This window comes from Sander lucioperca, chromosome 24 (genome assembly GCF_008315115.2).
Source record: "Sander lucioperca isolate FBNREF2018 chromosome 24, SLUC_FBN_1.2, whole genome shotgun sequence".
NCBI classification, from domain to species: Eukaryota; Metazoa; Chordata; class Actinopteri; order Perciformes; family Percidae; genus Sander; species Sander lucioperca.
The window spans coordinates 7,829,745-7,842,600 of NC_050196.1; positions in this window are offsets into that span (position 1 = coordinate 7,829,745).

Here is a 12,856-nt window from a genome sequence, read left to right on the forward strand (position 1 = left end):
ACATTGTGCCCTGTTGTCTGTATTTAGACATATTTGACCATCTGTCTCCTGCAGCCACTTGTCTTTGCAACTGTCCTGATTAACAAAGGGATTGACTGATTGGTTGATTGATTCATGTTAAGAGAATACACATGGGCCACAGTGAAAGCTCCATTAGCAGGCAGTACGGGGTTCAAATCAAATAAATGACCAGCCACATATCAGTACAGCCAAGTGTCCTTCTGTTATCTGTGGTAAATATTATCTGCAGGTTGCTTTTCCTCAGAGCCGGCCCACTGAGTCAATTATCTTCCTATCACTCGCTGGCAGAGACAAACACTGGGTCTGCTGTCGATTTCCATGGCAACTACACACCCAGGAGCTACATTTGGCATTGCTAGTGACGGGGGGGGATGTGTCACATATTAAACACCTGAACATTAGCTTTAAAACGCCGCAGTGTCTTTGGCTGCAGAGATACAAACAGAGAGTAGGGACTAAACAGGAAAACCCTGTTTAAAGCAGTATCTTTGTGTCATTATTATAGTTTCCTGTCCAAAACCAGTTCTCTCTAGAGTGGTGGCATTGTTGAACTCTGGCTATCTCAGCTGTCAGCAGACTGATGTTAAAAAAAAACCCAAAAAAAACCACACACACATCAAATTATCTGCACCCTGCAAATATGCAACATTTGTTCCTTCTCTGCAGCCATGTTAAAAGGTTATCGAGTACAGTCGACACATGGCAATGACAAGCATACGTGGTATGAGCAGCCTTGTGTTAAGGCTCGAGGGCCATGTGTATTTTAAGCTCAAAGGATGTGACTTCAGAGTGTAATTAAATACAGCTATCAAAGCGCTCGGGGACTCCCGCATCAGCTTATGGATGAAACTAACCCTAAAATAAGCAAAAGAATGATTTTTAGGGGGGGTTTTCTGATCATGCTCATAACAGAATAGCATTGTTCTATTAAAACCATCGATCTCCAAGACAGCCCTGTCTTTAGTTGTTGCGATAATGCATTTTTTCCTCAATATATCGTTTTTAAATGTTTTTTTGTTTTTTTTCGAAGGGTTTTCTATACCCATAAAGGAACACTTAATTCTTTAGTTTATCTAGACAATTCAAAATCTCCAAATACATGTATTTCACTGGTCAATGAGCTACATTAACTTAAAACATTAATATTATCTATTAGTCCTGGAAGATGGTTTGCTTTTTTTCTTGGTTTATTATTATGTAGACCTGTCAGTTATTATGATGAAGGGCAAAGTAAAAGTGATATTATGAAACAGAACAGAGGAGTATGTTTATTCAACAAAGTTGACTGGTTCAATTTATTGGAAAATTATTCAGTTGTCTCATCGCCTTTTAAGTACTGGATTAAATACATTGTTAATGTTGATCCTCATGCTAAGTACACGCATTGATATGTTTTTTTTTTTTTTTTGCAACAGGCCTCAACATCTTTCACCAGTCATGTCCTCTTTGTGCAATGTGTTTACAGATAAGTGCTGTTCTGCATCCGGAGTTAGCCGGGAAGCAGGAACTAACTTTTAATAGCACTTTTCTGAAACAAAGACACAAAGTCCGGTGAAATAGAGGAGAGCAAAACACACACATGAGCCAACGCTTTTTTGGAAGACAGAGCATGCATGCACTGTTAGCTACAGGAAGCACAGAAACAGCTCAAAACCACCTATATGTCAGTGCTAGCTCTCGTGTTGCATAAATGATAATTACAGCACAACCTGAGGATTGGTAAAAGTCGGTTAAACAGTTGTATGACTGCTAATTGCACAATCAAACTGATGCATAAAAGTACAGCTGGCTTGTTAAGAATCAGTGGGGCAGAGCACGGGGCGTGGTCCTGCATTGCAGCTGCAGGCTGAGCTGCCTGTCTGTAGCTTGGGTTTGATTATCCCAGACATGCTCTATTAGTCTGGCCCCAGATGAGCCCCGATCAATGCTCTCTAAATGGTGTTTCATATAGCTTGTAAATGCATTAGTCAAACGCATTGCGCAGAATCGATCTATGTACAGCAGAGCAAAGCACATCACAGTGTGTCCAATCGACTCATTGTGACTTGATGAGGTGGGCCTGAAAGTGTCCACTCGGAGGTGACGACTGCGAGTGTGAACAAAGGAGACTTGAGTGTGACTTCTGCAGCTCACAGCTGCGCACGCATGACCACACATGATCCTATGAACAGATGCATGTGCGACTCGCCTTCATGCGTGCGTGAGTCACCTCGGTGCGTCCGCGAGGTGCGAACACAGAGAAGCTCTCAGCGGCCGCTGTCCCGTGGGTTTATACAGAGCGACAGCCTTGACATTTTTTTCTGAGTGGAGAGGCGGTGGCTGCCATGCTGCAGACGAGACGCTCCCTCCCTTCCCTCGCCTCAGGCACACACTCTCTGCATCTCCTCTTCCTCCTCCTCCTCACAGGAGATGATATTGCTGCTGCAGACACCTGGCACTTTTGGTTTCTCTTTTACAAAATTAAGAGTTAATATCCATTGATAGCAACAAATGTGGTGCTTTCTATGTTGTAGTTAGAATCTTTTTTTTTAAATAAACTGGGAGATTTGCAGTCCATTTAGAAATACATTTTAAAATTACAAGTAATGCATATCAACCCCTACAAAATGACTCATTTCCTGAACCTTAAAACATTATTTGTATCTGTACTTCACTGTGCAGCATCACAAAAAAATGAAAACTTCCCCTTTTCACATCTCTCAAAATATAAGATTGAGACACACGCTGTTTTGGACGGACTAAAAGGACCAGACATTTATTTTCAGAATCTTTGTGAGTTTAAAAAGAAGCTCAGTAGAAGTAAATCAAGTCGTTCTGCTTTATGAAATTTAAACCTGAGAAGAGTGTGTGGCGCCCAAAAACTCTCCAAGGCCCAGTAGCTCTCTGGAAGAATGTTGATCATGAGCGTTAATTACCCTGGTTGTCCCAGTAGGGAGCTGCTTAATTACTGCCCCCTTGCTAATAACAAGCTTAGTCGTGTCATGTCCTTATTTGAGTTTTCTTCATCATCATGAGAGCAAAGGTTGGGAAACTACCTTCCACAATCAACCAATCAGTCAATTTTATTTCAAAATTTGTCACATGAAATCATATATCCAGTGATATTTCATCCTAGCCTGGTCCTACCAGACTCTCATACATTGCATTTATACAGAGAGTCAGGCCACTCTCCATTGACAAGTGTTAACTTCCTTGAAGGTGGGTACTCTGTTGAAGTTTAAAACTATTGGATCTACCCAGAGCCACTCTGGATCTGCCATAACCAATCGCTGACGTTTGGTCGTGACGATGGCTTAGCATCGCTAGCGTTCGCCTTAGCCAACTCCTTCACCACTAACGGAGCAAGCTGGAAAATCTAACTTTTCCCCAACCCCGTGGGGAGGAGGGCCACAACATCATGGCCACCAACAAAACTCAGCAAAGATTGTTTTTGATCGTGCTTTAACTTCTGGATATTCGGCAGCGTTGCCACAACAGACCGAATGGCTTCGCTCGCATCTTTCTCCGCCGCCATTACGGAACTACAACTCAAACTAGCGCACGACCTCAACGTCATCGTTCTCAGCCACTCCCTCGGTTCGCTGATTGGACCACCAAAGATTTGGCAAAGGAAGGCGGAGCCAGGCTAACGTTATCCCATCAGCTCCTTCAACTTGTGCATGATTCATCATAAAGCAGAATGTGGCTGTCAGATAGACACACAGAAAAAGAGTCCAGCCAAGTATCGGCAAAAGTACACCACAGCTCCCGACATCCCACTGGAAACCAATGCAGGCACGGAGGCTCGCTGTCCGACGCCTGCATTCACTTCCTCCACGTTTGCTTCGGTGCCCCCTCTGATGTAGAGATGGAGATGGACGCAGAGATGGTTTTGCTTGTTCACGTATTCAGAAAATTGTAGCCATAGGTGGTAGCTGATAGCCATCCTTACCTTTTCATCTGTGTTTACTCTGATGTTTACATTTGAAAACCTTGACAGGCAAGGCTATCAGAGTCAGCAAGGAGACTGGTGCGTTGATTTCCCAATCCTGATGAGCGACTATGAGATGGTTGCAGAGATAGTCTTGCTAGCTTGAGTTTATCTTCTCCATCTTTTCCACGGTGTTTACTCTGATGTTTACATTTGAAAACTTGACCGACCAGCTGGCTAGCTGAGTCGGCTAGAGACTGGCAAGTTGATATCCCGATCCTGATGAGGGTCTTCCAACGTCAACCACATGAATACACAACTAATATTTGTAAAATAGACAATTCAAAGAATGCGATACACAGATATACACAGATACAAGGCGGATGTTCCTGATGTGTGGGTATCTTTGTTTTGCCTCTTGCCACACCCGGATAAGTGGTGAAAAACTGATGAATGGATGGATGGATTTCAACGTATGCTTCAACCTATATGTGCCTCAGCTTGCAGTATCTGTAAATCAAACTGATTTATTATTATGTTCTTCTATAATGTTCATGACGCTTCAGCTCTGCATATGCAGGTGAAATACCCAAGGACACCTTTAAAACCAACAGTGTTTGTGTTCCCACAAACGTTGATTGATGATTCTGTTTTGGACATTGTTCTGACTTGAGCTGTGGGCGACTGCATGTGCTTGATAAAGTTGCTCTTTAATCATGCTGGAATTAAGAGAAGTCGCTGGCTGTTTGCCTCATGCTGATGCTTGCAAAATAAACCAGGAATGAACTGTGTCTCTCAGTGGGTGTAACATAAGGGTGGAGTTGCACTTTGTCACAACTTCTCTGTTCTTCTCTTCACATGGCCTAAAGGATGTAAAGCGCATGTAATATGTGCTTGTTGCCATCTATCAGCTCATTATCTTTGTTTTGAGCGCCCTGGGGTTAATGACATGCTCGTGCTGCTCGAAATAGCATTCAAGACCGCCTAGCATGCTGTTCCTCATGTCATTTCCTCTCTTCAGGGCTTCAGCAAGGCATCCTCATGGTGTTACATCATATGGCGTATGTGACATGAGACTCAAACAATGTTGCTCAAAGGCTTTATTGTGCAACACGTCGCTGGAGTCTGAAATGCACACAGGATACAACCACCATTAGCTTTAATGAGTCATGTGGTGTGAGATGCACACGCACATACTCAGAGAATTGTATTACTGTAAATATTGTTTTTATCTTACACACAGATTTGTCGACACCACACCCATAATCCACTTAACCTCGCGTCTCATAGACGTTTGACACAGTGTTTATTTTCTATTTCCCGTTGGCGAGGTCCGTCCAGCGGCGATAACGCCTGCTGGCATGGCAGTGAGTCACAGTGGGCCAAGGTCTGCTCGAAGCTGTGTCAACAACAGCAAAGCAGCACACTTACTTACAGGGCAAGGTACGACAACAAGGAAGCTGGACTCCTGCCATATATTGATGGGAAAAAAATTACAAAAAGAATGTGACACACTAAACTAATAATGAGTGATATAGTTTAACCCAAAAACAACATTGGCTGTGCGAATCTGGTATACAAGATAACATCTTCAACTTAAATCCTTGTTTAAGTGGGAGATGATATCTTAAATGGTATTTGTATAATCATATAAACTTGTAAAAATGACAAGAGCCATGGTAGCTGTTTCCCCTTTTCAAATCTTTATGTAAGGCTAAGCTAACTGTCTCCTAGCTATAGCTTCAAAATATATTCATATTAAGTAGACAAAAAGAGGATGCTTTAAAGGAATATTTTGAAATTGTGATAATATGCAGGTTGACACCACTCTCATGTCTGTGCACTAAATATGAAGCTATACATCCAGCATTTGGTTAGCTTAGTTTAGCATAAAGACTGTAAGTAGGGGGAAACAGCTAGCTTGGTTCTGTCCAGCAGCTCTAAACCTAACTAATTAACACATTATATCATGTTTGGAGTCCTGTTGTTACTATACTAAGCGCGAGCTAGCAGTTTTTATGCTAAACTAAGCTAACCATCTCATAGCTATAGCTTCATATTTAGTTTACAGACATGAAAGTGGTGTCAATTTTCTCATCTAACGCTCAGCAAGAACGCAAATGAGCGTATTTCCCCCCCAAAAAGGTTGATTTATTTATAAGATAGCAACTTCATGTGTTGTTTTTCATCAGGGTCATGGTTAACCTCTGTGTTAGCACAGTAAGGACTCTTTATTCAGTGAAGACAGGCGTGGTTACAGATATTTGGGTTCAAAGATGGACTGAAATGTGACATATCTGAGCTGAATGCATTATGAACCCTTAACAATGTACAGTATGTCGGGAAAAAGAAAGCCAACTCTGTGGTGTGCTGTGCTGAGAATAATTATACAACATAAAGCATCCCACACACACATACATACACCTGCATTCACGCCCACAGTCCCAAACGCTCATGAATGCCAAGAGATTTTAAAACCCAGAGAACCGATTTTCCCCCTGTTAGCGGAAAGTTTTGCCTCATCCTGAGATACATTAAAGATTTAACATCTGAGAACAGGACGCTGGGGGTGTGAGCATAGAAATATAATGATCACATTGATCTCGTGGCTTATTTTGCCACTGCAACGTCTGCAAGTTGGATGTCCATGAAGGCATTTGCAATGTTTTTGGGAAGCAAACCCTAAAAAAAAAAAAGCTTGATGTTTCCTTTAAATCAATCGGTTTTACTTTTTCTCTTGTCAAACAACAGCCGAGCTGAAATTCCTGGTGTGTATTTTGTTGAGCTCGAGGTCAGCTGCAGCCTTTGCTGTCAACAATCCAGGACACAGTCAAGGACATTAACACAGACGTGCCTAACACAAAACCTTAATTTACCAGTCTCTCCAGGCATCCGAGGAATTCTGGACCACATGTTGTTTTGTCTAAAGGAAGTGAATACTCTCATTGGGAACTTTTATTTTGGAAAAACACAAATGTTATCGCAATGAAAAGGGATGTTGGAATATGACCCCCAAATACAAAAAAAAAACAAGGCGATATTACTAAATGGCTTTTTTGTAACATCAAAGATTTCCATGCCTTGAGCCCTCTGTGAGGAAGCTGCAGGTTGGATCGCTGAGCCTGACCTTTGACCTCGCTGTGGTTGGCAGCAATTGAATATAGTTTCCCAACAGGGATCAACTGACTGAGAGTTGTTATCATCGCAGTATTTTGCTAAATTGATTTGGAGTCTCAACCACCAAACCCGCACTCAGTCTGGATGGTTTTTCAGATTTGGTTTTTATCCAGTTTGATGCTGCCAAAGGTCGTGAGTTGAATCCAAACCCGCAACATTGCAAATAAATTCTTCTTGTCTTAGTCCACTTCAGGATCCTCCGGTTTTTTTTACCCCACGTAGAGGAATGAGCCTCGGTCGCTGCCAAAATCTGCTCGGCTTCGTTGGCCTCCTGAATGTCCCAGCATGCCTTTCCAGCTTTTTAGAAAGAAAAAAAAATATGAATAAGGCCTTTTGTGTGCTTGCTCTTTCCAAAAAGGGAAGTCTAGCTGCACTTTACTTCCTCTCACTGTATCAGTAATTACTGTAGTTGCTGCTTTTGTTGGCAAAGTTTCAGAATTAGTTTGTATGATTTAAAAAAAAAAGAGTTTCACCTCCATTTTTATTAAAAATGTCTAATCTCTAAACAACAGTGCATTACGCTAAGGAGGCTTTTTTTTCAGTCACTTAATACTATCATTAACTGTTCCATCACGTGTGGCTCAAGTCAGAACGGTCTATATACTGTCTCCATGGCAACAGACATGCAACCTCGCCATGGATACGTGGCTGAAAATGATGTGGCTGTTTGATAATCGCTGATAAACAATAACAATATCTCATGTAATGTTTTCATCTAGAGAGGATTGATACTCCCCTCGTTAGGGATGAATATGCCAATGTGGAAACTTGTTCAGCAGCAACGAGATGCTTTCACTTTGTAATTAAACTGTTAAGTCTAGACTAGCAGTGGGAAAGTGTTGTTGTGCCATGGTGCATGTTTTAGATCAACTATTTATTGATTTATCAAATTGCAAAAGAGATGACTTAACTGTCACCAATGATTGAAAAGCAAACAAACTTCCCAGACTGTGACTCACTGATTGTGTGAGCAATTTAGGTCAACACCCTATCAATAAAGATATCGAGACCTAAATAACAGTCAGTAACTATTATCAAGGCTGTCAATCTTAGGGGATTTAAATAGTGTTTGTGTACGTGAGTCAGCAGATTAATATGGAATATATAAATCAGCTTCACTTTCTAATTTTGGAAGAGGTTTGTGTAAAGAAACCAACTCTTAAAGGCCTCTGTCCTCAAAAATAAGGACCCACTGGAGTAATAATTCTGTTGTGGATGCACAAGGAAGTCAAGGAGCTGATTTCTCTTCCTGTTTTTGGGTGCAAGACTTTGGCTCAGCTGCGCTCCGTTCTGCCAAGTTTCCTCCATCTGAGTATCAAAGGTGAAACCGCGTTGTTATGAGGTCTGGATTAATGAATTATGGAGGTTTGTGGGCAGCACATTTGTTTATAACAGTAGATAGTTCCCATGAAAACAAGCCAAAGGGAAAAATGTGAAGAGGTTACACACAAAGAGAGGAGTAATGAGGATCCATGGGTTTGCACACAGACGCTGATGTGTGAAGAACACACGCTAATGCTGGAGCTTGTACTGTAAATCAGCAAATAGGACTTCCAGCAAGCTGCGGTAATTCCCCCAAAACGCTCAGTTTCAGGATTTGAGCCGTTGCTGGGTGAATAGAATCCCAGATGCCTGAGTGCCCCTCCGTCTTTGCAGGGGGAAACAGCCGGTCCCTGTGTCTTTTTGTCCGTTGAGGCCCCCTCCCTACATAAAGGCTTTAGTCAGACGTGTGCCTACATTCCCTCGCCCCCCACCTCCACCATCCCAAACCAAGTTCCACTGGACTCCTGCCCAGATGAGCACCGACACCCTCTTTGTCTGCAGATCTGGCACATGACCTGCTCTCACAACTGGCATCGTGGGCCGAGCTCCAAACGCTACCCATGCCCCTATTGTTCCCCATGCCCCATTTTGGCCCCTAAAAAACTCACTGCACCCCAGCGTAGGCACGCTGCCAAGACGGACACAACAATAATGGCGTCAGTGCTCATGTGTTATGAGTGTGCAGTAACTGCTTTATTGGAGCGGGCCTCGGTGAGCACGCTTTGGCATTGTTGTTGTTTGGATTGTTGTTGTTGTTTGGCAAGACCCACAATTAAATACTCACCATGTCTTTATCACCTTTCTTTTTTGTGCTAAAGTACGACATATGTACTGTATATCTACGTAAAAGCATGTTTTTAAGAGTAGAGATCTGCAGTTTGGTGAATACAAAATAGGGCACCACATAACCAAAACCAAAACCTCTTGATAAAAAAAAAGCCCCTAAATATCCCACCATCCATCCATCTACCAACCACCTTTTACTGTACAACAAACGACAAGACCTGTCGCCTCAGGCTGAAATGTCTGAAATGGTGCAACGCAATGACAGAAGCTCGTCTCGCCTCACCAGCAACAGCTGATTTGTGTCAATATAGGCAGCAAGTGTTCAATAAAAAACTGCTAGACCACATCAGAGAAGGAGTGAAAAACCCACATACAGGCCTCATCTTCTGACATTGCTCTCATGAGAATGTAAATGTTTAGATTGGCACAGGGAAAACCAAGGTTTTATCCCATCTGTTACACAATAGGTTAGCATTCCGATGTACTTTTTGGAACCCAATGGATGTGGGCGGGAATAACTGATGTGAGAGAGGAGGGAATGTCAGCTGTGAACTTGAGCGCCCCGCCATCCCGGGAAAGCTAAATCCATGAACAAGATGGTTGGATGATATTTCCCCCTAAAGGCTGCTTTAAGGCCTCCAGAAAATAAGAAATTCTCCAGTTTATAAAACATTCCTTTAATAATTATTTCACTCTAATAAAAGCAGCCGAGTGAAGCCTAAAGTGCTGTGAGTATGAGGATGTGTAAAATGAAACTCCTGCAGCCAAAATATTCACCAGCGAGAACAAACAGAGTAAATCCCTCCTCAATCTCCCTCTGGTTTCTATTTGATTAAGAAGGAGTATTTCTCCACGTTGCGGCTTGTTATGAACATTATCTGGCCCTCAGCTCCGATGAGAAAGTTGAGACTAAACAGCAGAGGAATAACAGGAGGAACAGAATCCTTCTCTCCTGCTTCATCCGCCCTCCCCCAGCTTCTCCTTCTCATAGGTCAGAGTGGGGTTACTTCCCAGAAACAGGCCCACCCTCGATCTCTCTCTTTCCATAACAAATATTCCCAAACATAAGAGCACTCAAAGCCCGAGGAGCCATGAAACTCATATAGCTACAGACAGGGGCATTGGACTGCGGTGGGGGGGAAACCGGACTGAGTACCCAGGGTCCTCATGTGAGGAGGGCGCAAAAAGATGCTAGAATGAATAGCTGTGGATGCGGGGAGGGGCCCATAGAGAATGCCTTTGTACAGGGTCCAGAATTTTGTGCTACGCCCCTGGCTACAGACTGTTGACAGTGTATTTGAGGAGTGATACTGTATGTGTCATCTCACGGCTGTTTGAAATGTGCGTCTCGCTAAAGGAACGACGATAGACAGCTCGCTAAGTGCGTTGACATTAGTACGGTAAATGAAGACAAACACAAGAGCTAAAGTCGGTAAACTCAAAAGGTAAAACAGGGTCTTTTAGCAGTGGAATGCAACCATTTTAACATCACATTTACATTCCACCGAGCTAACTAGGGTGATGAGATTAGATAGTGGTCAAGTCAAACCTCATGTTTCCCCACAATGTGGTCTCTATCAGCTCTTTAGCATCTGATATGGAAACAATAGGCTAATGTTAGCGACTTGCCTGGCAGCCTCTCACATTCCTACATCCACCAGACAGATCAGCTTGTGGACAACCTGAAGCCATTAGAAGCTAATCAATTAGCACAGTGACGGGAAGAGCGCCGCTAAATTGATTCTGTCTTTTGCACATCTATGTCATGTCAGGGCTCGGCAGAGGGAGTGCCTGGCTGCCAGAGGGGTGAAATGTTTTAGTTGGATTGTAAGGCCGGGCTCGGTGCCGATAAATAGGACAACTGGTGCTTCTAGCTACAGTAAGACTGCATGTCGGGAAGCTCTCTGCAAAGCGGCGGCTTACTTTTTTTTCTCATTACTTTCAATAGAAAGGACATGCTGATGCATGTTCCTGACAGCAGCAAGAGCTTAGGATGCTTTTATGGCTAAGAAGATTTTAACGGTTAGCTTAAGAGCATGTAAATTGGCTCATTGGCAGCTAAACACTGCTAAAAAGCTATATATACCGTCTCATTGCAATCCAGAATGTGTTGTATTTTAATAACTAGTGCCGATTGCTTGGCCTCTGGTACTTTCTCGAGAACTACTCATCCAAACAACACATGCACTTGACCAGTGGTGGAATGTAACTAAGTACATTTACTCAAGTACTGTACTTAAGTACACATTTCAGGTACTTTTTACTCCCGTACATTGATCTGACATCTTTAGTTACTAGTTACTTTACAAATTAAGATTTTTGCACACAAAACACATGTAGTTTATAAATATACGATGTTTTATTATAAATTAAACTACCCAACAATATAACGGGCTACAAGTCTGAAGGCTGAAATGATTAGCCGATTAAACGCTAAAATGTGAGGATTTTTCTGCATTGAGTACTTTTACTATTAATACTTTAAGTACATTTTCCTGATATTTACATACTTATGCTTAAGTAACATTTTTAATGCAGGACTTTTACTTATAACAGAGTATTTATACAGTGTGGTTTTAGTACTTTAAGTAAAGGATCTGAATACTTCTTCCACCACTGCACTCGACACTGCACTTCCTTGGGTCCCAAGCTAGCAATTTCCACCTGTTTCACCTGTTCCACCAGTCTTTATGCTAAGCTAACTGTCTCCTGGCTGTAGCATCATATTCAGCACGTCAAACCCCTCTAAACTACAAGTAGACTTCTAAATTTCATTAGCTAGTAACTGTCACTTCATCTGTGGAGCCACACAGTCTGTAATTAACAACAAATGAAAGTACTGAAACCCCACTGTTAGATCTGTGTATTGACTCTGATATCTTATATCTTATAGCTTAACACACCATTTAAAAACCTGTCACAAAGCAAATCTTCCATCTTAAAGCAGCCATATTATGCTCATTTTCAGGTTCATAATTGTATTTTAAGGTTGTACCAGAATAGGTTTACATGGTTTAATTTTCAAAAAACACCAGATTTTTGTTGTACTGCAGTGCCCTCTCTCACTGCTGCAGATCCTCTTTTCACCTGGTCTCTGTTTTAGCTACAGAGTGAGACCTCTTTTCCTCTTCTTCTTCTGGACTATCTTTGATTGCACTGCACATGCTCAGTAGCTCAGATGTAGATCATGTCAGCTAGCTAGCTCCATAGACAGTAAAAGAAAGGCTGTTTCTACAACTTCGGTCAGGTACAAGGCAGGATTAGCTGGGAGACTTCTAAATGAGGGCGCACATGTAAGTAGTTCTTTTGTAGATTATGGTGAACTTGTGTGTGTTGTAGCAGTGCTTTGCTATTGAGAACGAGGTAGCATGCTAGCGTTAGCATTAGCGTTAGCATGCTAACGAGCTAATGGTTGCGGTTAGCCTGCTCATTTCGGCTTGTGACGTCACAAGCCGTGCCGATTTTGAACAGCTCACCCAGAGACTGAAGGCAGGACACATTCAGAAACCGTATCTCACTCTAAACAGCATAGATGGATTTTTTTCAAAGTTTGTATGTGTGTGGAAGCACCAGAGACACAACATAACACCCCAAATCCCAGAAAAAGTGATTTTTTCATAATATGGGCACTTTAACACA